This window comes from Scyliorhinus torazame, chromosome X (genome assembly GCF_047496885.1).
Source record: "Scyliorhinus torazame isolate Kashiwa2021f chromosome X, sScyTor2.1, whole genome shotgun sequence".
NCBI lineage: Eukaryota > Metazoa > Chordata > Chondrichthyes > Carcharhiniformes > Scyliorhinidae > Scyliorhinus > Scyliorhinus torazame.
The window spans coordinates 5,652,641-5,674,910 of record NC_092738.1 but is presented as its reverse complement, the minus strand read 5'-3'; positions in this window follow the sequence as shown (position 1 = coordinate 5,674,910).

Sequence of the window (22,270 nt, the reverse complement as noted above, 5' to 3'; positions counted from 1 at the left end):
AAAACCTGTTCAGTTCCTCAGCCATTTCCTCATCTCCCATTAAGTCTCCCTTATCATCCTCTAAAGGACCAATATTTACCTTAGCCAATAGAAACAAGTACTTGAAAAGTAATGACTCTTATGCAGGCAAATATTTTGCACGCAGCAAGATCCTGTAAACAGCAATGTTTCAAAAGACCAAATAATTGGCGGTGTTGATTTGAGGACTAATTATTGGCCAGGGCACCAGGTTAGCTCTCTACGCTTCAAATATAGCCGGGGGTCTCAACATCCACATGTCTACATAGTTAATACTACCCCTAATATTGCAGTACACCCTTAGTAGTGCGTTGGGAGAGTTCAGCTTAGAGTATTTACTCATGTCTGGTACTTCCAGATTTGACCTTTCCAACACATTCTGGTTAGCCTCCCAGCTTTAACCGTCTGCAAACGTAAGATCATCCCAACCTCTGCCAGTGCCTGAACTGGCACGTGCTCGCCAATCACCCCTACAGTCGAAGTCCTACATTGGCTTGTAATTAAGCAATGCCTTGATTTTAAAATCCTCCTTTTTGGTTTCAATTCCCTCAGTGGCCTCGGTCTTCCCCATGCCTGTAGCTGTCGCCAGCCCAACATCTGAGATCTCGGTTCTCCTCCAATTCTAGCTTTGTGCACATCCCTGATTTCAATCATTCCACCACTGGTATCTATGCTTTCAACTACCAAAGCTCTCTAATTCCCTCTCTGGCTCTCTTTCCTCCTTTAAAACCTTCCACTTTGATCAAGCTTTTAGCCATCTCCTGATGGGTTTAGTGTCAGATTTTGTTTCAGAATGGTCTTGTGAAGCACCTTTGGATGTTTTACAAAGTTAAAAGTGCTGTATGAATATAAATTGCTGTTATTATTGAGTGGGGTTGAATTGATAAATTTAGTTCTACGATCAGTAGATTTTTGCTATTTAATGAAAATGAAAAATGAAAATCGCTTATTGTCACAAGTAGGCTTCAAATGAAGTTACTGTGAAAAGCCCCTAGTCGCCACATTCCGGCGCCTGTTCGGGGAGGCTGGTACGGGGATTGAACCGTGCTGCTGGCCTGCCTTGGTCTGCTTTCAAAGCCAGCGATTTAGCCCTGTGTGCTAAACCAGCCCCTAAGGGATAGCGCATGAAGGTGGGTGGATGGAGTTGGGAAACAGATCAGCCATGTTCTCATTGAATGACCGAAAAGGTTTGAGAGGCTGCACACCCCCCTCCTATTCCTAAACTCAAGATTAATGATTTTGAACAGCAAGGCTCCATTAGACATTTAGTTTCTTCTATAAGCTGCATGTTCATGGTGCAGCTGTATAGAACCTTAGTTAGGCCACACTTGGAGTATAGTGTTCAATTCTGGTCGCCACACTACCAGAAGGATGTGGAGGCTTTAGAGAGGGTGCAGAAGAGATTTACCAGGATGTTGCCTGGTATGGAGGGCATTAGCTATGAGGAGAGGTTGAATAAACTTGGTTTGTTCTCACTGGAACGAAGGAGGTTGAGGGGAGACCTGATAGAGGTATACAAAATTATGAGGGGCATAGACAGAGTGGATAGTCAGAGGCTTTTCCCCAGGGTAGAGGGGTCAATTACTAGGGGGCATAGGTTTAAGGTGCGAGGGGCAAGGTTTAGAGTAGATGTACGAGGCAAGTGTTTTACAGAGGGTAGTGGGTGCCTGGAACTCGCTACCGGAGGAGGTGGTGGAAGCAGGGACGATAGTGACATTTAAGGGGCATCTTGACAAATACATGAATAGGATGGGAATAGAGGGATACGGACCCAGGAAGTGTAGAAGATTTTAGTTTAGACGGGCAGCGAGATTGAGGAGGGGCTACGGGCTGACACCCTAGGTAGGGTTAATTCCTCTTCCTCGTGTGCCAGGCTTAGCCTGATACAATTTAAGGTTCTTCACAGAGCGCATATGACGGGGGCGAGGTTGAGTAGGTTCTTTGGGGTAGAGGACAGATGTGGAAGGTGCTCAGGGAGCCCGGCGAACCATGTCCATGTGTTTTGGTCATGTCCGGCACTGGAGGGGTTCTGGAGGGGAGTGGCGGGAGCAATATCTCAGGTGGTGAAAGTCCGGGTCAAGCCAAGCTGGGGGCTAGCAATATTTGGAGTAGTGAACGAACCGGGAGTGCAGGAGGCGAAAGAGGCCGGCATTCTGGCCTTTGCGTCCCTAGTAGCCCGGCGAAGGATCTTGCTAATGTGGAAGGAGGCGAAGCCCCCCAGCCTGGAGGCCTGGATAAACGACATGGCTGGGTTCATAAAGTTGGAGAGGATTAAGTTCGCCTTGAGAGGGTCTGCGCAGGGGTTCTACAGGCGGTGGCAACCGTTCCTAGACCATCTCGCGGAGCGTTAGAGGAAGGTCGGACAGCAGCAGCAGCGACCCAGGGGGAAGGACATCGTTTGAGGGGGGAGGGGAGGGGGTGGGGAGGGGTGTTTCTCTGGGGGGCATTTGAGCAAGAAAATACATGAATGATCCGGAAACTGACATGTACGGGAAGAATCCAATGTACAAAGTTCTGTATCTTATTGACTTGCCATGTTCATGTCTTGCCACGAGAGTTGTTTTTCCTTTTTTTTGTTACGGGGTGGGGGGGGGGGGTTTGTCTGTAAGGTGGGAAATATTGTCATTGAAAAATTCTGAACAAAAACATTTAAAAAAAAAAAAGTTTAGACGGGCAGCATGGTCGGCACAGGCTTGGAGGGCCGAAGGGCCTGTTCCTGTGCTGTACTTTTCTTTGTTCTTTGTTCCTCGATGAATGAAATGTGTTTGTTTCTTCTCTTTAGCCGCAGAATGGCCTCAGCTCATCACCATGCCCTTCACCAGACATGGTAAAGATCACAAGCACCCACGCTGCTTGGGACTGGCCGCTTCTGCAGCTCGCACTGCTGGGCAAGGGGCTTCGATTGGCTCAGCTGATGTCACACAGCCAGCGAGGCAGACCCAGTCCGCACAGGTGGAGGAATCCCCAGAGCGGAGGTGACAACAAACCAGAAATCGAGTGACGTTTCGTGTGGGAGGACTGTGTGGGTGAGATCAGACTTCAAACCGAACACCCTCTAAATCATTCCAAAAACAGTGGTAGGCTGCTGAGGGCAGGGCTGTGGGTGGGGTGGGGGGCGCACGTCATCTGGCCCCTCAAGCCTGCTCCACCATTCAATTAGATCATGGCTGTAGGTGTGGAGTTCCATATTCCCTATCTGCCCCTAATAACCATTGATTCACTTGCTGAACAAGAATCTATCTACCTCCATATTAAAAATATTCAGTGACCCCCACCTCCACCACCTACTGAGGCAGAGAGTTCCAAAGTCTCACAACCCTCGGAGAGAATAATTCTCCTCACCTCTGTCCGAAAAGGGCGAGCCCTAATTTTAAAACGGTGCCCTCTAGGTCTGGACTCGCACACAAGAGGAAACATCCTTTCAACGTCCACCTTGTCAATACCGTTTAGGATCATATACTCCAATCAAGTCTTCTAAACTCCAGTGGAAACAAGCTCAGCCTTTGCACTCTATCCCAGTAAACCTCAACTGAATTGCCTCCGCCATTTCCATATTATCTACTCTTAACTCTCAATTCTCCTACTGCAGAGAACCAACATCCACTTTACTTTACTCTTTTCCTTTATCAATACGTGGAGAAACTCTTGCTGTCTGTTTTGACATTCCTAGATAGCTCCCTCTTGTACTCTTAATTTTTTTCTCCTAATTTTATTCATTCTCTGCTGTTCTTTATATTCTGACAAATAATTTGACCTGCCACTCACCTTTGCACAGTTATATGGGGCGGGGTTCTCTAATAATGGGGTTATGGTCCCAACGCCCGCGTGAAAACCACCAACGACACCGGCGTCAATGGCCCCCGAAAATGAGGAACTCTCACCTTTCTCGGGGGCTAGGTTGCTGCCGGAGTGGTCCCCACAGCTCCAACCGGCGCGGAACGGCCTGCGGATGCGCGGAATGGCCGGCGTATTTCCGCGTATGCGCGGGGGTTCCCTATTCCGCGCCGGCCCCCGGGCAATATGGCGGAGCCCTGCAGGGGCCCGGAGCGGAGTAAAGTAGGCTCCCAGGGAACCAGCCCGCCCGCCGATCGGTAGGCCCCGATTGTGGGTCAGGCCCTCCCCCCCCCCCCCAGGGTTGGTTCCCCCCCGCCCCCATCCAGGACGGCCCCCGCACTTTCACCTTCCATGTCCCGCCGTGTGGGAGGTGAGTAATCCACGCCGGCGGGACTCGGTCAAACTGTCCCATCGGGGCCCAGTGAATCGCCGGGGGGGGGGGGGCGCTGACAACGGCCTCTAACCGGCGTGGCGGCAATCCCGCCACCGCCCGAAAAACAGCACCAGAGAATGGGGAAGCCAGCGTCAGGGTGGATTCTCCGACCCGGGTCGGACAATCCCAGCCATGGTTTTTCCTGACATTTGGTGCTTTCCTTAACATCTTTAGTTAACCATGGATGGTGTGTCCATCCTTTAGAATTTTTCTTTACAGTAGGAATGTACTCATTCTGAACATTTTGAAATATCTCCTCACATGTATGCAGCAAGTCTGTGAGGAAGGATAGACAGTTGATAGGGCAAACTTGCACTCAGTGGAATGGGTTAAAGTGTGTCTGTTTCAATACAAGGAGTGTCAGGAATAAGGGAGATGAACTTAGAGCATGGATCAGTACTTGGAACTACGATGTTGTGGCCATTACGGAGACATGGATTTCACAGGGGCAGGAGTGGTTGTTAGATGTTCCGGGGTTTAGATGTTTTAAGAAGAATAGGGAGGGAGGTAAAAGAGGAGGGGGAGTACCTTTGTTAATTAGGGAGTGCACCACAGCTGCAGAAAAGGAGGTAGTCGAGGAGGGTTTGTCTACTGAGTCAGTATGGGTGGAAGTCAGAAACAAGAAAGGAGCAGTCACTTTATTGGGAGTTTTCTATAGACCCCCCAATAGCAGCAGAGAGATAGAGGAACAGATTGGGTGGCAGATCTTGGAAACGTACAGAAGTAACAGAGTTGTTGTCATGGGTGACTTCAACTTCCCTAATATTGACTGGAACCTCCTCAGTGCAAATGGTTTGGATGGAGCAGATTTTGTCTGGGTGTGTACAGGAAGGATTCCTGACTCAATATGTAGATAGGCCGACTAGGGGGGAAGCCATATTGGACTTGATGCTCGGCAACGACCAGGCCAGGTGTCAGATGTCTCGGTGGGAGAGCATTTCGGTGACAGTGACCACAACTCCTTGACCTGCACCATAGTCATGGAGAGGGATAGGAACACACAGTATGGGAAGGTATTTAATTGGGGGAGGGGAAATTATACTGCTATTAGACAGGAGCTGAGGAGCATAAAGTGGGAACAATTGTTCTTGGGGAAATGCACAACAGTAATGTGGGGGTTGTTTAAGGAGCACTTGCTGCGAGTGCTGGATAGTTTTGTCCCACTGAGACGAGGAAGGAATGGTAAGGTGAAGGAGCCTTGGCTGACAAGAGAAGTGGAGCTTCTAGTCAAGAGGAAGAAGGAAGCTTACGTAAGGTTGAGGAAGCAAGGATCTGACTCGGCTCTAGAGGGTTACAAGGTAGCCAGGAAGGAACTCAAAAATGGACTGAGGAGAGCTAGAAGGGGGCATGAAAATGCCCTGGCGGGAAGGATTAGGGGAAACCCCAAGGCGCTCAACACTTATGTGAGAAATAAGAGGATGATCAGAGTGAGAGTAGGGCCAATCAGGGATAGTGGAGGGAACTTGTGCCTAGAGTCTGAGGAAATGGGGGAAGCCCTCAATGAATACTTTGCTTCAGTATTCACTAGAGAGAGGGACCTTGTTGCCCATGAGGACAGTGTGAACCAGGTTAATAGACTCGAACAGGTTGATATTAAGAAGGAGGATGTGCTGGAAATTTTGAAAAGCATCAGGATGGATAAGTCCCCTGGGCCTGACGGGATATACCCAAGGTTACTACGGGAAGCGAGGGAGGAGATTGCTGCGACATTGGTGATGATCTTTGTGTCCTCACTCTCCACTGGAGTAGTACCGGATGATTGGAGGGAGGCGAATGTTGTTCCCCTGTTCAAGAAAGGGTAAATCCCTGGGAATTACAGACCCATCAGTCTTACGTCTGTGGTGAGCAAAATACTGGAAAGGATTCTGAGAGATAGGATTTATGATAATTTAGCAAAACATAGTTTGATTAAAGATAGTCAGCATGGCTTTGTGAGGGGCAGGTCATGCCTCACAAGCCTCATTGAATTCTTTGAGGATGTGACGAGACACATTGATGAAGGTCGGGCAGTGGATGTGGTGCATATGGATTTCAGTAAGGCATTTGATACGGTTCCCCATGGTAGGCTCATTCAGAAAGTTAGGGGGCATGGTGTACAGGGAAATTTGGCTGTCTGGATACAGAATTGGCTGGCTGAAAGAAGACAGCGAGTGGTAGTGGATGGAAAGTATTCCGCCTGGAAGTCGGTGACCAGTGGTGTCCCACAAGGATCTGTTCTGGGACCTCTGCTCTTTGTGGTTTTTATAAATGACTTGGATGAGGAAGTGGAAGGGTGGGTTAGTAAGTTTGCCGATGACACAAAGATTGGTGGAGTTGTAAATAGTGTTGAGGGTTGTTGCAGGTTACAACAGGACATCGACAGGATGCAGAGCTGGGCTAAGTGGCAGATGGAGTTCAACCTCGATAAATATGAAGTGTTTCATTTTGGAAGGTCGAATTTGAATGCTGAATACAGGGTTAAAGGCAGGATTCTTGGAAGTGTGGAGGAACAGAGGGATTGTGGGGTCCACGTACATAGATCCCTCAAAGTTGCCACCCAGGTTGATAGGGTTGTTAAGAAGGCGTATGGTGTGTTGGCTTTCATTAACAGGGGGATTGAGTTTAAGAGCCGCGAGGTTTTGCTGCAGCTTTATAAAACTCTAGTTAGACCACACTTGGAATATTGTGTCCAGTTCTGGTCGCCTCATTATAGGAAGGATGTGGATGCTTTCGAGAGGGTGCGGAGGAGATTTACCAGGATGCCGCCTGGACTGGAGGGCATGTCTTATGAAGAAAGGTTGAGGGAGCGAGGGCTTTTCTCACTGGAGCAAAGAAGGCAGAGAGGTGACTTGATAGAGGTGGACAAGGTGATGAGAGGCAGGGATAGAGTGGATAGCCAGAGACTTTTCCCCAGGGCGGAAATGGCTGTCACGGGGGGACATAATTTTAAGGTGATTGGAGGAAGGTATGGGGGAGATGTCAGAGGTTCTTTACACAGAGTGGTGGGTGTGTGGAACGCACTGCCAGCAGAGGTGGGGGAGTCAGAGTCATTCGGGACATTTAAGCAACTCTTCGACAGGCACATGGACAGCAGTAAATTGAAGGGGTGTAGGTTAGGTTGATCTTAGATGAGGATAAATGGTCGGCACAACATTGTGGGCCGAAGGGCCTGTACTGTTCTGTGTTCTATGTTTGCAGCTGCTTCATTACTGATCTGTCCTCTTACCCAGTATCCTAGTTCATTTCACCTAGCTCAATTTCCATGCCCACAGAGATACCCTTATTTAATTTAAAACACTACTTTTCGACCCACTCTTCTCCCTTTTACCCAGGATGTAAAATTCAATCTTATTGTGGTCGCTGCTGCCGAGGGGTGCCTTCACCGAGGTCATTAAGTAATCCAGTCACATTATACAATACTGTGTCTGAACTAATTTGTGCTGTTTCCAGAATGGGCTTCTAAGAAACTATTTGGAAAGCATTCAGAGAATTCCTCATCCAGGCTACTTCTGCCAATCTGATTTTTCCAGTTTATATGTAGATTAAAATAACCCATGATTATTGCCAACCCTTTATCACAAACACCCAATATTTCTTCTTCTTGTATACTTTTCCTTACATTGTAATTACTGTTCGGGGCCTATAGACCACACCCACTCGTGATTTCCTTCCCCTACTATTCCTCATCCCCACCCAAACCGGTTCCACATCTTGATCTCCTGAAGCAACGTCATCTCGAAGTATTGCACCAATGGCATCCTTGATTAACAGTGCTGCCCCTCCACCTTTACCTAGTTTCCTATTCTTGAATGTCAGATACCCCTCAATACTCAGGGCCCAAACCTCGTCATCCTGCAGCCATGTCTCTGAAATGGCTATCAGATCATATTTATTTATTTCAATGTGCGCTATCAATTAGTTTACTTTGTTACGAATGCTGCATGGATTCAGATACAGAGCCTTTAGTTTTGTCTTTTTGTTATCTTTGTAACATCTAGTCTTGATTGTTGGTGCATTCTTAGGGTCTTCCTGTCACTCTCCGACCCTCATTTCCCAGATTACTATTTTCCCCTCTTCCCGACTCTTGGATATACCACATCTTTCCACATTGATCCCTTCAAAGTCCTCTCTACCTCCTTGGTTATGTGGTTTGCAAGAACATTGGTCCCAGCATGATTCAGGTACAGACCGTCCCATGGGTACAGCCTCCACTTTCCCCAGTGTTGATGCCAGTGCCCCACAAGCCAGAACGCCCTTCTCCCACACCAGTATTTGAGCCACATATTCACCTCTTTAATTTTATTCCAGTTTGCATGTGGCTCAGGGGGGGAACAATTCAGAAATTATAATCGTTGAGGTTCTGCTTTTCAAATGCAGCAGCCAATTAGTAAACAGCAAGATCCCGCAAACAGCAATATGATAAATGAGCGGATTATCTGGTTCAGTGATGATTTCGCTCTTCCAGATGGTTGCCTTTCTCATTTGAGAAGTAGAAAGCTGGGAATGTCTGAAAGGCACCTCTTAATCAGCCCCTAATAACACCCACGGACGTAGTGAAACGGGAGCAGGAGGGAAGCAAGTAAAGTCGCCATAGTCCCAGATGACCATCGACGGGCAGGTGGTGATTTAACCTGAGGGACAAGGTTGAGATGGTCGGGTCTTCGTGAATAACCTCAGACGCGATGGGAACGGAATCCACGCTGCTGGCCTCACTCTGTATCACGAACCAACTGTCTAGCCACCTGAGCTAAACCAGCTTAGAGCAGAAGGAAAGGTCAATTCATTCAACTAAGGACCTAACGATGCCTAAAAAAAAAAACAGGCTGAAACAAATAGGTATGAATATGATCATTTCAGAATTTAAAAAAGGTCAAGTATCCTTGACCCAAACAGCCTGCCATTCGAATTTCACATCATTTCAGTTTGCAGATGCTACATATAGGCCTAAATCTACTTATATAACACTGGCCGAAACCTAGGCTAGCTGTAGTCTAAAGTAAATCAAATTAAAGGAAAATAAGATGTACCACTGAATAATAACTACAGAGTGCCTCTAATAAGTCCCAACCGTCGTGCCATCTGTGATTCCGTTAATAGGAGAGGTAAACAGTGCAGACAAAGAAGTAGAACTTCCCTGTCCAAAGGTCGGATGTTATCAGTGAGATTCACAGGTCACACACTCCCCGCTCTAAAGCTCGGGTTCAGTCAGTGAGATTGCCGAATCGGGACACACACTCCCCGCTCTAAAGCTCGGGTTCAGTCAGTGAGATTGTCGATTCGGGGGACACACTTCCCGCTCTAAAGCTCGGGTTCAGTCAGTGAGATTGTCGAATCGGGACACACACTCCCCGCTCTAAAGCTCGGGTTCAGTCAGTGAGATTGTCGAATCGGGACACACACTTCCCGCTCAAAAGCTCGGGTTCAGTCAGTGAGATTGTCGAATCAGGACACACACTCCCCGCTCTAAAGCTCGGGTTCAGTCAGTGAGATTGTCGAATCAGGACACAGACTTCCCGCTCTAAAGCTCGGGTTCAGTCAGTGAGATTGTCGAATCGGGACACACACTTCCCGCTCTAAAGCTCGGGTTCAGTCAGTGAGATTGTCGAATCGGGACACAGACTCCCCGCTCTAAAGCTCGGGTTCAGTCAGTGAGATTGTCGAATCAGGACACACACTCCCCGCTCTAAAGCTCGGGTTCAGTCAGTGAGATTGTCGATTCGGGGGACACACTTCCCGCTCTAAAGCTCGGGTTCAGTCAGTGAGATTGTCGAATCGGGACACACACTTCCCGCTCTAAAGCTCGGGTTCAGTCAGTGAGATTGTCGAATCAGGACACAGACTTCCCGCTCTAAAGCTCGGGTTCAGTCAATGAGATTGTCGAATCGGGACACACACTTCCCGCTCTAAAGCTCGGGTTCAGTCAGTGAGATTGTCGAATCAGGACACAGACTTCCCGCTCTAAAGCTCGGGTTCAGTCAGTGAGATTGTCGAATCGGGACACAGACTCCCCGCTCTAAAGCTCGGGTTCAGTCAGTGAGATTGTCGAATCAGGACACAGACTTCCCGCTCTAAAGCTCGGGTTCAGTCAGTGAGATTGTCGAATCAGGACACAGACTCCCCGCTCTAAAGCTCGGGTTCAGTCAGTGAGATTGTCGAATCAGGACACACACTTCCCGCTCTAAAGCTCGGGTTCAGTCAGTGAGATTGTCGAATCGGGACACACACTTCCCGCTCTAAAGCTCGGGTTCAGTCAGTGAGATTGTCGAATCGGGACACACACTTCCCGCTCTAAAGCTCGGGTTCAGTCAGTGAGATTGTCGAATCGGGACACACACTCCCCGCTCTAAAGCTCGGGTTCAGTCAGTGAGATTGTCGAATCAGGACACAGACTTCCCGCTCTAAAGCTCGGGTTCAGTCAGTGAGATTGTCGAATCAGGACACAGACTTCCCGCTCTAAAGCTCGGGTTCAGTCAGTGAGATTGTCGAATCGGGACACAGACTCCCCGCTCTAAAGCTCGGGTTCAGTCAGTGAGATTGTCGAATCAGGACACAGACTTCCCGCTCTAAAGCTCGGGTTCAGTCAGTGAGATTGTCGAATCGGGACACACACTTCCCGCTCTAAAGCTCGGGTTCAGTCAGTGAGATTGTCGAATCGGGACACACACTTCCCGCTCTAAAGCTCGGGTTCAGTTAGTGAGATTGTCGAATCGGGACACAGACTTCCCGCTCTAAAGCTCGGGTTCAGTCAGTGAGATTATCGAATCGGGACACAGACTTCCCGCTCTAAAGCTCGGGTTCAGTCAGTGAGATTGTCGAATCGGGACACAGACTTCCCGCTCTAAAGCTCGGGTTCAGTCAGTGAGATTGTCGAATCGGGACACACACTTCCCGCTCTAAAGCTCGGGTTCAGTCAGTGAGATTGTCGAATCGGGACACACACTTCCCGCTCTAAAGCTCGGGTTCAGTCAGTGAGATTGTCGAATCGGGACACACACTTCCCGCTCTAAAGCTCGGGTTCAGTCAGTGAGATTGTCGAATCGGGACACACACTTCCCGCTCTAAAGCTCGGGTTCAGTCAGTGAGATTGTCGAATCGGGACACAGACTCCCCGCTCTAAAGCTCGGGTTCAGTCAGTGAGATTGTCGAATCGGGACACACACTTCCCGCTCTAAAGCTCGGGTTCAGTCAGTGAGATTGTCGAATCGGGACACACACTTCCCGCTCTAAAGCTCGGGTTCAGTCAGTGAGATTGTCGAATCGGGACACACACTCCCCGCTCTAAAGCTCGGGTTCAGTCAGTGAGATTGTCGAATCGGGACACACACTTCCGGCTCTAAAGCTCGGGTTCAGTCAGTGAGATTGTCGAATCGGGACACACACTTCCCGCTCTAAAGCTCGGGTTCAGTCAGTGAGATTGTCGAATCGGGACACACACTCCCCGCTCTAAAGCTCGGGTTCAGTCAGTGAGATTGTCGAATCGGGACACACACTCCCCGCTCTAAAGCTCGGGTTCAGTCAGTGAGATTGTCGAATCGGGACACAGACTCCCCGCTCTAAAGCTCGGGTTCAGTCAGTGAGATTATCGAATCAGGACACAGACTTCCCGCTCTAAAGCTCGGGTTCAGTCAGTGAGATTGTCGAATCGGGACACAGACTTCCCGCTCTAAAGCTCGGGTTCAGTCAGTGAGATTGTCGAATCGGGACACACACTTCCCGCTCTAAAGCTCGGGTTCAGTCAGTGAGATTGTCGAATCGGGACACAGACTCCCCGCTCTAAAGCTCGGGTTCAGTCAGTGAGATTGTCGAATCGGGACACAGACTTCCCGCTCTAAAGCTCGGGTTCAGTCAGTGAGATTGTCGAATCGGGACACACACTTCCCGCTCTAAAGCTCGGGTTCAGTCAGTGAGATTGTCGAATCGGGACACGCTTCCCGCTCTAAAGCTCGGGTTCAGTCAGTGAGATTGTCGAATCGGGACACACACTCCCCGCTCTAAAGCTCGGGTTCAGTCAGTGAGATTGTCGAATCGGGACACACACTTCCCGCTCTAAAGCTCGGGTTCAGTCAGTGAAATTGTCGAATCAGGACACAGACTCCCCGCTCTAAAGCTCGGGTTCAGTCAGTGAGATTGTCGAATCGGGACACACACTTCCCGCTCTAAAGCTCGGGTTCAGTCAGTGAGATTGTCGAATCGGGACACAGACTCCCCGCTCTAAAGCTCGGGTTCAGTCAGTGAGATTGTCGAATCGGGACACAGACTTCCCGCTCTAAAGCTCGGGTTCAGTCAGTGAGATTGTCGAATCGGGACACACACTTCCCGCTCTAAAGCTCGGGTTCAGTCAGTGAGATTGTCGAATCGGGACACACACTTCCCGCTCTAAAGCTCGGGTTCAGTCAGTGAGATTGTCGAATCGGGACACACACTTCCCGCTCTAAAGCTCGGGTTCAGTCAGTGAGATTGTCGAATCGGGACACACACTTCCCGCTCTAAAGCTCGGGTTCAGTCAGTGAGATTATCGAATCAGGACACACACTCCCCGCTCTAAAGCTCGGGTTCAGTCAGTGAGATTGTCGAATCGGGACACACACTTCCCGCTCTAAAGCTCGGGTTCAGTCAGTGAGATTGTCGAATCGGGACACACACTTCCCGCTCTAAAGCTCGGGTTCAGTCAGTGAGATTGTCGAATCGGGACACACACTTCCCGCTCTAAAGCTCGGGTTCAGTCAGTGAGATTGTCGAATCGGGACACACACTTCCCGCTCTAAAGCTCGGGTTCAGTCAGTGAGATTGTCGAATCGGGACACACACTTCCCGCTCTAAAGCTCGGGTTCAGTCAGTGAGATTGTCGAATCGGGACACACACTTCCCGCTCTAAAGCTCGGGTTCAGTCAGTGAGATTGTCGAATCGGGACACACACTTCCCGCTCTAAAGCTCGGGTTCAGTCAGTGAGATTGTCGAATCGGGACACAGACTTCCCGCTCTAAAGCTCGGGTTCAGTCAGTGAGATTGTCGAATCGGGACACAGACTTCCCGCTCTAAAGCTCGGGTTCAGTCAGTGAGATTGTCGAATCGGGACACACACTCCCCGCTCTAAAGCTCGGGTTCAGTCAGTGAGATTGTCGAATCGGAACACAGACTCCCCGCTCTAAAGCTCGGGTTCAGTCAGTGAGATTGTCGAATCGGGACACACACTTCCCGCTCTAAAGCTCGGGTTCATCAGTGAGATTGTCGAATCGGGACACACACTCCCCGCTCTAAAGCTCGGGTTCAGTCAGTGAGATTGTCGAATCGGGACACACACTTCCCGCTCTAAAGCTCGGGTTCAGTCAGTGAGATTGTCGAATCGGGACACACACTCCCCGCTCTAAAGCTCGGGTTCAGTCAGTGAGATTGTCGAATCGGGACACACACTTCCCGCTCTAAAGCTCGGGTTCAGTCAGTGAGATTGTCGAATCGGGACACACACTCCCCGCTCTAAAGCTCGGGTTCAGTCAGTGAGATTGTCGAATCGGGACACAGACTTCCCGCTCTAAAGCTCGGGTTCAGTCAGTGTGATTGTCGAATCGGGACACACACTTCCCGCTCTGAAGCTCGGGTTCAGTCAGTGAGATTGTCGAATCGGGACACACACTTCCCGCTCTAAAGCTCGGGTTCAGTCAGTGAGATTGTCGAATCGGGACACAGACTCCCCGCTCTAAAGCTCGGGTTCAGTCGGTGAGATTGTCGAATCGGGACACACACTCCCCGCTCTAAAGCTCGGGTTCAGTCAGTGAGATTGTCGAATCGGGACACACACTTCCCGCTCTAAAGCTCGGGTTCAGTCAGTGAGATTGTCGAATCGGGACACAGACTCCCCGCTCTAAAGCTCGGGTTCAGTCAGTGAGATTATCGAATCGGGACACAGACTTCCCGCTCTAAAGCTCGGGTTCAGTCAGTGAGATTGTCGAATCGGGACACAGACTTCCCGCTCTAAAGCTCGGGTTCAGTCAGTGAGATTGTCGAATCGGGACACAGACTCCCCGCTCTAAAGCTCGGGTTCAGTCAGTGAGATTGTCGAATCGGGACACAGACTCCCCGCTCTAAAGCTCGGGTTCAGTCAGTGAGATTGTCGAATCGGGACACAGACTTCCCGCTCTAAAGCTCGGGTTCAGTCAGTGAGATTGTCGAATCGGGACACACACTTCCCGCTCTAAAGCTCGGGTTCAGTCAGTGAGATTGTCGAATCGGGACACACACTTCCCGCTCTAAAGCTCGGGTTCAGTCAGTGAGATTGTCGAATCGGGACACAGACTCCCCGCTCTAAAGCTCGGGTTCAGTCAGTGAGATTGTCGAATCAGGACACACACTTCCCGCTCTAAAGCTCGGGTTCAGTCAGTGAGATTGTCGAATCGGGACACACTTCCCGCTCTAAAGCTCGGGTTCAGTCAGTGAGATTGTCGAATCGGGACACACACTTCCCGCTCTAAAGCTCGGGTTCAGTCAGTGAGATTGTCGAATCGGGACACAGACTTCCCGCTCTAAAGCTCGGGTTCAGTCAGTGAGATTGTCGAATCGGGACACACACTTCCCGCTCTAAAGCTCGGGTTCAGTCAGTGTGATTGTCGAATCGGGACACACACTTCCCGCTCTAAAGCTCGGGTTCAGTCAGTGAGATTGTCGAATCGGGACACACACTTCCCGCTCTAAAGCTCGGGTTCAGTCAGTGAGATTGTCGAATCGGGACACACACTTCCCGCTCTAAAGCTCGGGTTCAGTCAGTGAGATTGTCGAATCAGGACACAGACTCCCCGCTCTAAAGCTCGGGTTCAGTCAGTGAGATTGTCGAATCGGGACACAGACTTCCCGCTCTAAAGCTCGGGTTCAGTCAGTGAGATTGTCGAATCAGGACACAGACTTCCCGCTCTAAAGCTCGGGTTCAGTCAGTGAGATTGTCGAATCGGGACACACACTTCCCGCTCTAAAGCTCGGGTTCAGTCAGTGAGATTGTCGAATCGGGACACAGACTTCCCGCTCTAAAGCTCGGGTTCAGTCAGTGAGCTTGTCGAATCGGGACACACACTTCCCGCTCTAAAGCTCGGGTTCAGTCAGTGAGATTGTCGAATCGGGACACACACTTCCCGCTCTAAAGCTCGGGTTCAGTCAGTGAGATTGTCGAATCGGGACACACACTCCCCGCTCTAAAGCTCGGGTTCAGTCAGTGAGATTGTCGAATCGGGACACAGACTCCCCGCTCTAAAGCTCGGGTTCAGTCAGTGAGATTGTCGAATCGGGACACAGACTCCCCGCTCTAAAGCTCGGGTTCAGTCAGTGAGATTGTCGAATCGGGACACACACTTCCCGCTCTAAAGCTCGGGTTCAGTCAGTGAGATTGTCGAATCGGGACACACACTTCCCGCTCTAAAGCTCGGGTTCAGTCAGTGAGATTGTCGAATCAGGACACACACTCCCCGCTCTAAAGCTCGGGTTCAGTCAGTGAGATTGTCGAATCGGGACACACACTTCCCGCTCTAAAGCTCGGGTTCAGTCAGTGAGATTGTCGAATCGGGACACACACTCCCCGCTCTAAAGCTCGGGTTCAGTCAGTGAGATTGTCGAATCGGGACACAGACTTCCCGCTCTAAAGCTCGGGTTCAGTCAGTGTGATTGTCGAATCGGGACACACACTCCCCGCTCTAAAGCTCGGGTTCAGTCAGTGAGATTGTCGAATCGGGACACACACTTCCCGCTCTAAAGCTCGGGTTCAGTCAGTGAGATTGTCGAATCGGGACACAGACTCCCCGCTCTAAAGCTCGGGTTCAGTCGGTGAGATTGTCGAATCGGGACACACACTTCCCGCTCTAAAGCTCGGGTTCAGTCAGTGAGATTGTCGAATCGGGACACAGACTCCCCGCTCTAAAGCTCGGGTTCAGTCAGTGAGATTGTCGAATCGGGACACACACTTCCCGCTCTAAAGCTCGGGTTCAGTCAGTGAGATTGTCGAATCGGGACACACACTCCCCGCTCTAAAGCTCGGGTTCAGTCAGTGAGATTGTCGAATCGGGACACAGACTTCCCGCTCTAAAGCTCGGGTTCAGTCAGTGAGATTGTCGAATCGGGACACACACTTCCCGCTCTAAAGCTCGGGTTCAGTCAGTGAGATTGTCGAATCGGGACACACACTCCCCGCTCTAAAGCTCGGGTTCAGTCAGTGAGATTGTCGAATCGGGACACACACTTCCCGCTCTAAAGCTCGGGTTCAGTCAGTGAGATTATCGAATCGGGACACAGACTTCCCGCTCTAAAGCTCGGGTTCAGTCAGTGAGATTGTCGAATCGGGACACAGACTTCCCGATCTAAAGCTCGGGTTCAGTCAGTGAGATTGTCGAATCGGGACACAGACTCCCCGCTCTAAAGCTCGGGTTCAGTCAGTGAGATTGTCGAATCGGGACACAGACTTCCCGCTCTAAAGCTCGGGTTCAGTCAGTGAGATTGTCGAATCGGGACACACACTTCCCGCTCTAAAGCTCGGGTTCAGTCAGTGAGATTGTCGAATCAGGACACACACTTCCCGCTCTAAAGCTCGGGTTCAGTCAGTGAGATTGTCGAATCGGGACACACACTTCCCGCTCTAAAGCTCGGGTTCAGTCAGTGAGATTGTCGAATCGGGACACAGACTCCCCGCTCTAAAGCTCGGGTTCAGTCAGTGAGATTGTCGAATCGGGACACACACTTCCCGCTCTAAAGCTCGGGTTCAGTCAGTGAGATTGTCGAATCGGGACACAGACTTCCCGCTCTAAAGCTCGGGTTCAGTCAGTGAGATTGTCGAATCGGGGGACACACTTCCCGCTCTAAAGCTCGGGTTCAGTCAGTGAGATTGTCGAATCGGGGGACACACTCCCCGCTCTGAAGCTCGGGTTCAGTCAGTGAGATTGTCGAATCAGGACACACACTCCCCGCTCTAAAGCTCGGGTTCAGTCAGCGAGATTGTCGAATCGGGACACACACTTCCCGCTCTAAAGCTCGGGTTCAGTCAGTGAGATTGTCGAATCGGGACACACACTTCCCGCTCTAAAGCTCGGGTTCAGTCAGTGAGATTGTCGAATCGGGACACACACTCCCCGCTCTAAAGCTCGGGTTCAGTCAGTGAGATTGTCGAATCGGGACACAGACTTCCCGCTCTAAAGCTCGGGTTCAGTCAGTGAGATTGTCGAATCGGGACACAGACTCCCCGCTCTAAAGCTCGGGTTCAGTCAGTGAGATTGTCGAATCGGGACACACACTTCCCGCTCTAAAGCTCGGGTTCAGTCAGTGAGATTGTCGAATCGGGACACAGACTTCCCGCTCTAAAGCTCGGGTTCAGTCAGTGAGATTGTCGAATCGGGGGACACACTCCCCGCTCTGAAGCTCGGGTTCAGTCAGTGAGATTGTCGAATCAGGACACACACTCCCCGCTCTAAAGCTCGGGTTCAGTCAGCGAGATTGTCGAATCGGGGGACACACTCCCCGCTCTGAAGCTCGGGTTCAGTCAGTGAGATTGTCGAATCGGGACACACACTTCCCGCTCTAAAGCTCGGGTTCAGTCAGTGAGATTGCCGAATCGGGACACAGACTTCCCGCTCTAAAGCTCGGGTTCAGTCAGTGAGATTGTCGAATCGGGACACACACTTCCCGCTCTAAAGCTCGGGTTCAGTCAGTGAGATTGTCGAATCGGGACACAGACTCCCCGCTCTAAAGCTCGGGTTCAGTCAGTGAGATTGTCGAATCGGGACACACACTTCCCGCTCTAAAGCTCGGGTTCAGTCAGTGAGATTGTCGAATCGGGACACACACTTCCCGCTCTAAAGCTCGGGTTCAGTCAGTGAGATTGTCGAATCGGGACACAGACTTCCCGCTCTAAAGCTCGGGTTCAGTCAGTGAGATTATCGAATCGGGACACAGACTTCCCGCTCTAAAGCTCGGGTTCAGTCAGTGAGATTGTCGAATCGGGACACACTTCCCGCTCTAAAGCTCGGGTTCAGTCAGTGAGATTGTCGAATCGGGACACAGACTTACCGCTCTAAAGCTCGGGTTCAGTCAGTGAGATTGTCGAATCGGGACACACACTTCCCGCTCTAAAGCTCGGGTTCAGTCAGTGAGATTGTCGAATCGGGACACAGACTTCCCGCTCTAAAGCTCGGGTTCAGTCAGTGAGATTGTCGAATCGGGACACACACTCCCCGCTCTAAAGCTCGGGTTCAGTCAGTGAGATTGTTGAATCGGGACACACACTTCCCGCTCTAAAGCTCGGGTTCAGTCAGTGAGATTGTCGAATCGGGACACACACTTCCCGCTCTAAAGCTCGGGTTCAGTCAGTGAGATTGTCGAATCGGGACACACACTTCCCGCTCTAAAGCTCGGGTTCAGTCAGTGAGATTGTCGAATCGGGACACACACTCCCCGCTCTAAAGCTCGGGTTCAGTCAGTGAGATTGTCGAATCGGGACACACACTTCCCGCTCTAAAGCTCGGGTTCAGTCAGTGAGATTGTCGAATCGGGACACACACTTCCCGCTCTAAAGCTCTGGGTTCAGTCAGTGAGATTGTCGAATCGGGACACACACTCCCCGCTCTAAAGCTCGGGTTCAGTCAGTGAGATTGTCGAATCGGGACACAGACTCCCCGCTCTAAAGCTCGGGTTCAGTCAGTGAGATTGTCGAATCGGGACACAGACTCCCCGCTCTAAAGCTCGGGTTCAGTCAGTGAGATTATCGAATCGGGACACACACTTCCCGCTCTAAAGCTCGGGTTCAGTCAGTGAGATTGTCGAATCGGGACACAGACTCCCCGCTCTAAAGCTCGGGTTCAGTCAGTGAGATTGTCGAATCGGGACACACACTTCCCGCTCTAAAGCTCGGGTTCAGTCAGTGAGATTGTCGAATCGGGACACACACTTCCCGCTCTAAAGCTCGGGTTCAGTCAGTGAGATTGTCGAATCGGGACACACACTTCCCGCTCTAAAGCTCGGGTTCAGTCAGTGAGATTGTCGAATCGGGACACACACTTCCCGCTCTAAAGCTCGGGTTCAGTCAGTGTGATTGTCGAATCGGGACACACACTCCCCGCTCTAAAGCTCGGGTTCAGTCAGTGAGATTGTCGAATCGGGACACAGACTTCCCGCTCTAAAGCTCGGGTTCAGTCAGTGAGATTGTCGAATCGGGGGACACACTCCCCGCTCTAAAGCTCGGGTTCAGTCAGTGAGATTGTCGAATCGGGACACACACTTCCCGCTCTAAAGCTCGGGTTCAGTCAGTGAGATTGTCGAATCGGGACACACACTTCCCGCTCTAAAGCTCGGGTTCAGTCAGTGAGATTGTCGAATCGGGACACACACTTCCCGCTCTAAAGCTCGGGTTCAGTCAGTGAGATTGTCGAATCGGGACACACACTTCCCGCTCTAAAGCTCGGGTTCAGTCAGTGAGATTGTCGAATCGGGACACAGACTTCCCGCTCTAAAGCTCGGGTTCAGTCAGTGAGATTATCGAATCGGGACACAGACTTCCCGCTCTAAAGCTCGGGTTCAGTCAGTGAGATTGTCGAATCGGGACACACTTCCCGCTCTAAAGCTCGGGTTCAGTCAGTGAGATTGTCGAATCGGGACACAGACTTACCGCTCTAAAGCTCGGGTTCAGTCAGTGAGATTGTCGAATCGGGACACACACTTCCCGCTCTAAAGCTCGGGTTCAGTCAGTGAGATTGTCGAATCGGGACACAGACTTCCCGCTCTAAAGCTCGGGTTCAGTCAGTGAGATTGTCGAATCGGGACACACACTCCCCGCTCTAAAGCTCGGGTTCAGTCAGTGAGATTGTCGAATCGGGACACACACTTCCCGCTCTAAAGCTCGGGTTCAGTCAGTGAGATTGTCGAATCGGGACACACACTTCCCGCTCTAAAGCTCGGGTTCAGTCAGTGAGATTGTCGAATCGGGACACACACTTCCCGCTCTAAAGCTCGGGTTCAGTCAGTGAGATTGTCGAATCGGGACACACACTCCCCGCTCTAAAGCTCGGGTTCAGTCAGTGAGATTGTCGAATCGGGACACACACTTCCCGCTCTAAAGCTCGGGTTCAGTCAGTGAGATTGTCGAATCGGGACACACACTTCCCGCTCTAAAGCTCGGGTTCAGTCAGTGAGATTGTCGAATCGGGACACACACTCCCCGCTCTAAAGCTCGGGTTCAGTCAGTGAGATTGTCGAATCGGGACACAGACTCCCCGCTCTAAAGCTCGGGTTCAGTCAGTGAGATTGTCGAATCGGGACACAGACTCCCCGCTCTAAAGCTCGGGTTCAGTCAGTGAGATTATCGAATCGGGACACACACTTCCCGCTCTAAAGCTCGGGTTCAGTCAGTGAGATTGTCGAATCGGGACACAGACTCCCCGCTCTAAAGCTCGGGTTCAGTCAGTGAGATTGTCGAATCGGGACACACACTTCCCGCTCTAAAGCTCGGGTTCAGTCAGTGAGATTGTCGAATCGGGACACACACTTCCCGCTCTAAAGCTCGGGTTCAGTCAGTGAGATTGTCGAATCGGGACACACACTTCCCGCTCTAAAGCTCGGGTTCAGTCAGTGAGATTGTCGAATCGGGACACACACTTCCCGCTCTAAAGCTCGGGTTCAGTCAGTGTGATTGTCGAATCGGGACACACACTCCCCGCTCTAAAGCTCGGGTTCAGTCAGTGAGATTGTCGAATCGGGACACAGACTTCCCGCTCTAAAGCTCGGGTTCAGTCAGTGAGATTGTCGAATCGGGGGACACACTCCCCGCTCTAAAGCTCGGGTTCAGTCAGTGAGATTGTCGAATCGGGACACACACTTCCCGCTCTAAAGCTCGGGTTCAGTCAGTGAGATTGTCGAATCGGGACACACACTTCCCGCTCTAAAGCTCGGGTTCAGTCAGTGAGATTGTCGAATCGGGACACACACTTCCCGCTCTAAAGCTCGGGTTCAGTCAGTGAGATTGTCGAATCGGGACACACACTTCCCGCTCTAAAGCTCGGGTTCAGTCAGTGAGATTGTCGAATCGGGACACAGACTCCCCGCTCTAAAGCTCGGGTTCAGTCAGTGAGATTGTCGAATCGGGACACACACTTCCCGCTCTAAAGCTCGGGTTCAGTCAGTGAGATTGTCGAATCGGGACACAGACTCCCCGCTCTAAAGCTCGGGTTCAGTCAGTGAGATTATCGAATCGGGACACAGACTTCCCGCTCTAAAGCTCGGGTTCAGTCAGTGAGATTGTCGAATCGGGACACACACTTCCCGCTCTAAAGCTCGGGTTCAGTCAGTGAGATTGTCGAATCGGGACACACACTTCCCGCTCTAAAGCTCGGGTTCAGTCAGTGAGATTGTCGAATCGGGACACAGACTTCCCGCTCTAAAGCTCGGGTTCAGTCAGTGAGATTGTCGAATCGGGACACAGACTCCCCGCTCTAAAGCTCGGGTTCAGTCAGTGAGATTGTCGATTCGGGACACAGACTCCCCGCTCTAAAGCTCGGGTTCAGTCAGTGAGATTGTCGAATCGGGACACACACTTCCCGCTCTAAAGCTCGGGTTCAGTCAGTGAGATTATCGAATCGGGACACAGACTCCCCGCTCTAAAGCTCGGGTTCAGTCAGTGAGATTGTCGAATCGGGACACAGACTTCCCGCTCTAAAGCTCGGGTTCAGTCAGTGAGATTGTCGAATCGGGACACAGACTCCCCGCTCTAAAGCTCGGGTTCAGTCAGTGAGATTGTCGATTCGGGGGACACACTTCCCGCTCTAAAGCTCGGGTTCAGTCAGTGAGATTGTCGAATCGGGACACACACTCCCCGCTCTAAAGCTCGGGTTCAGTCAGTGAGATTGTCGAATCGGGACACAGACTCCCCGCTCTAAAGCTCGGGTTCAGTCAGTGAGATTGTCGAATCGGGACACACACTTCCCGCTCTAAAGCTCGGGTTCAGTCAGTGAGATTGTCGAATCGGGACACACACTTCCCGCTCTAAAGCTCGG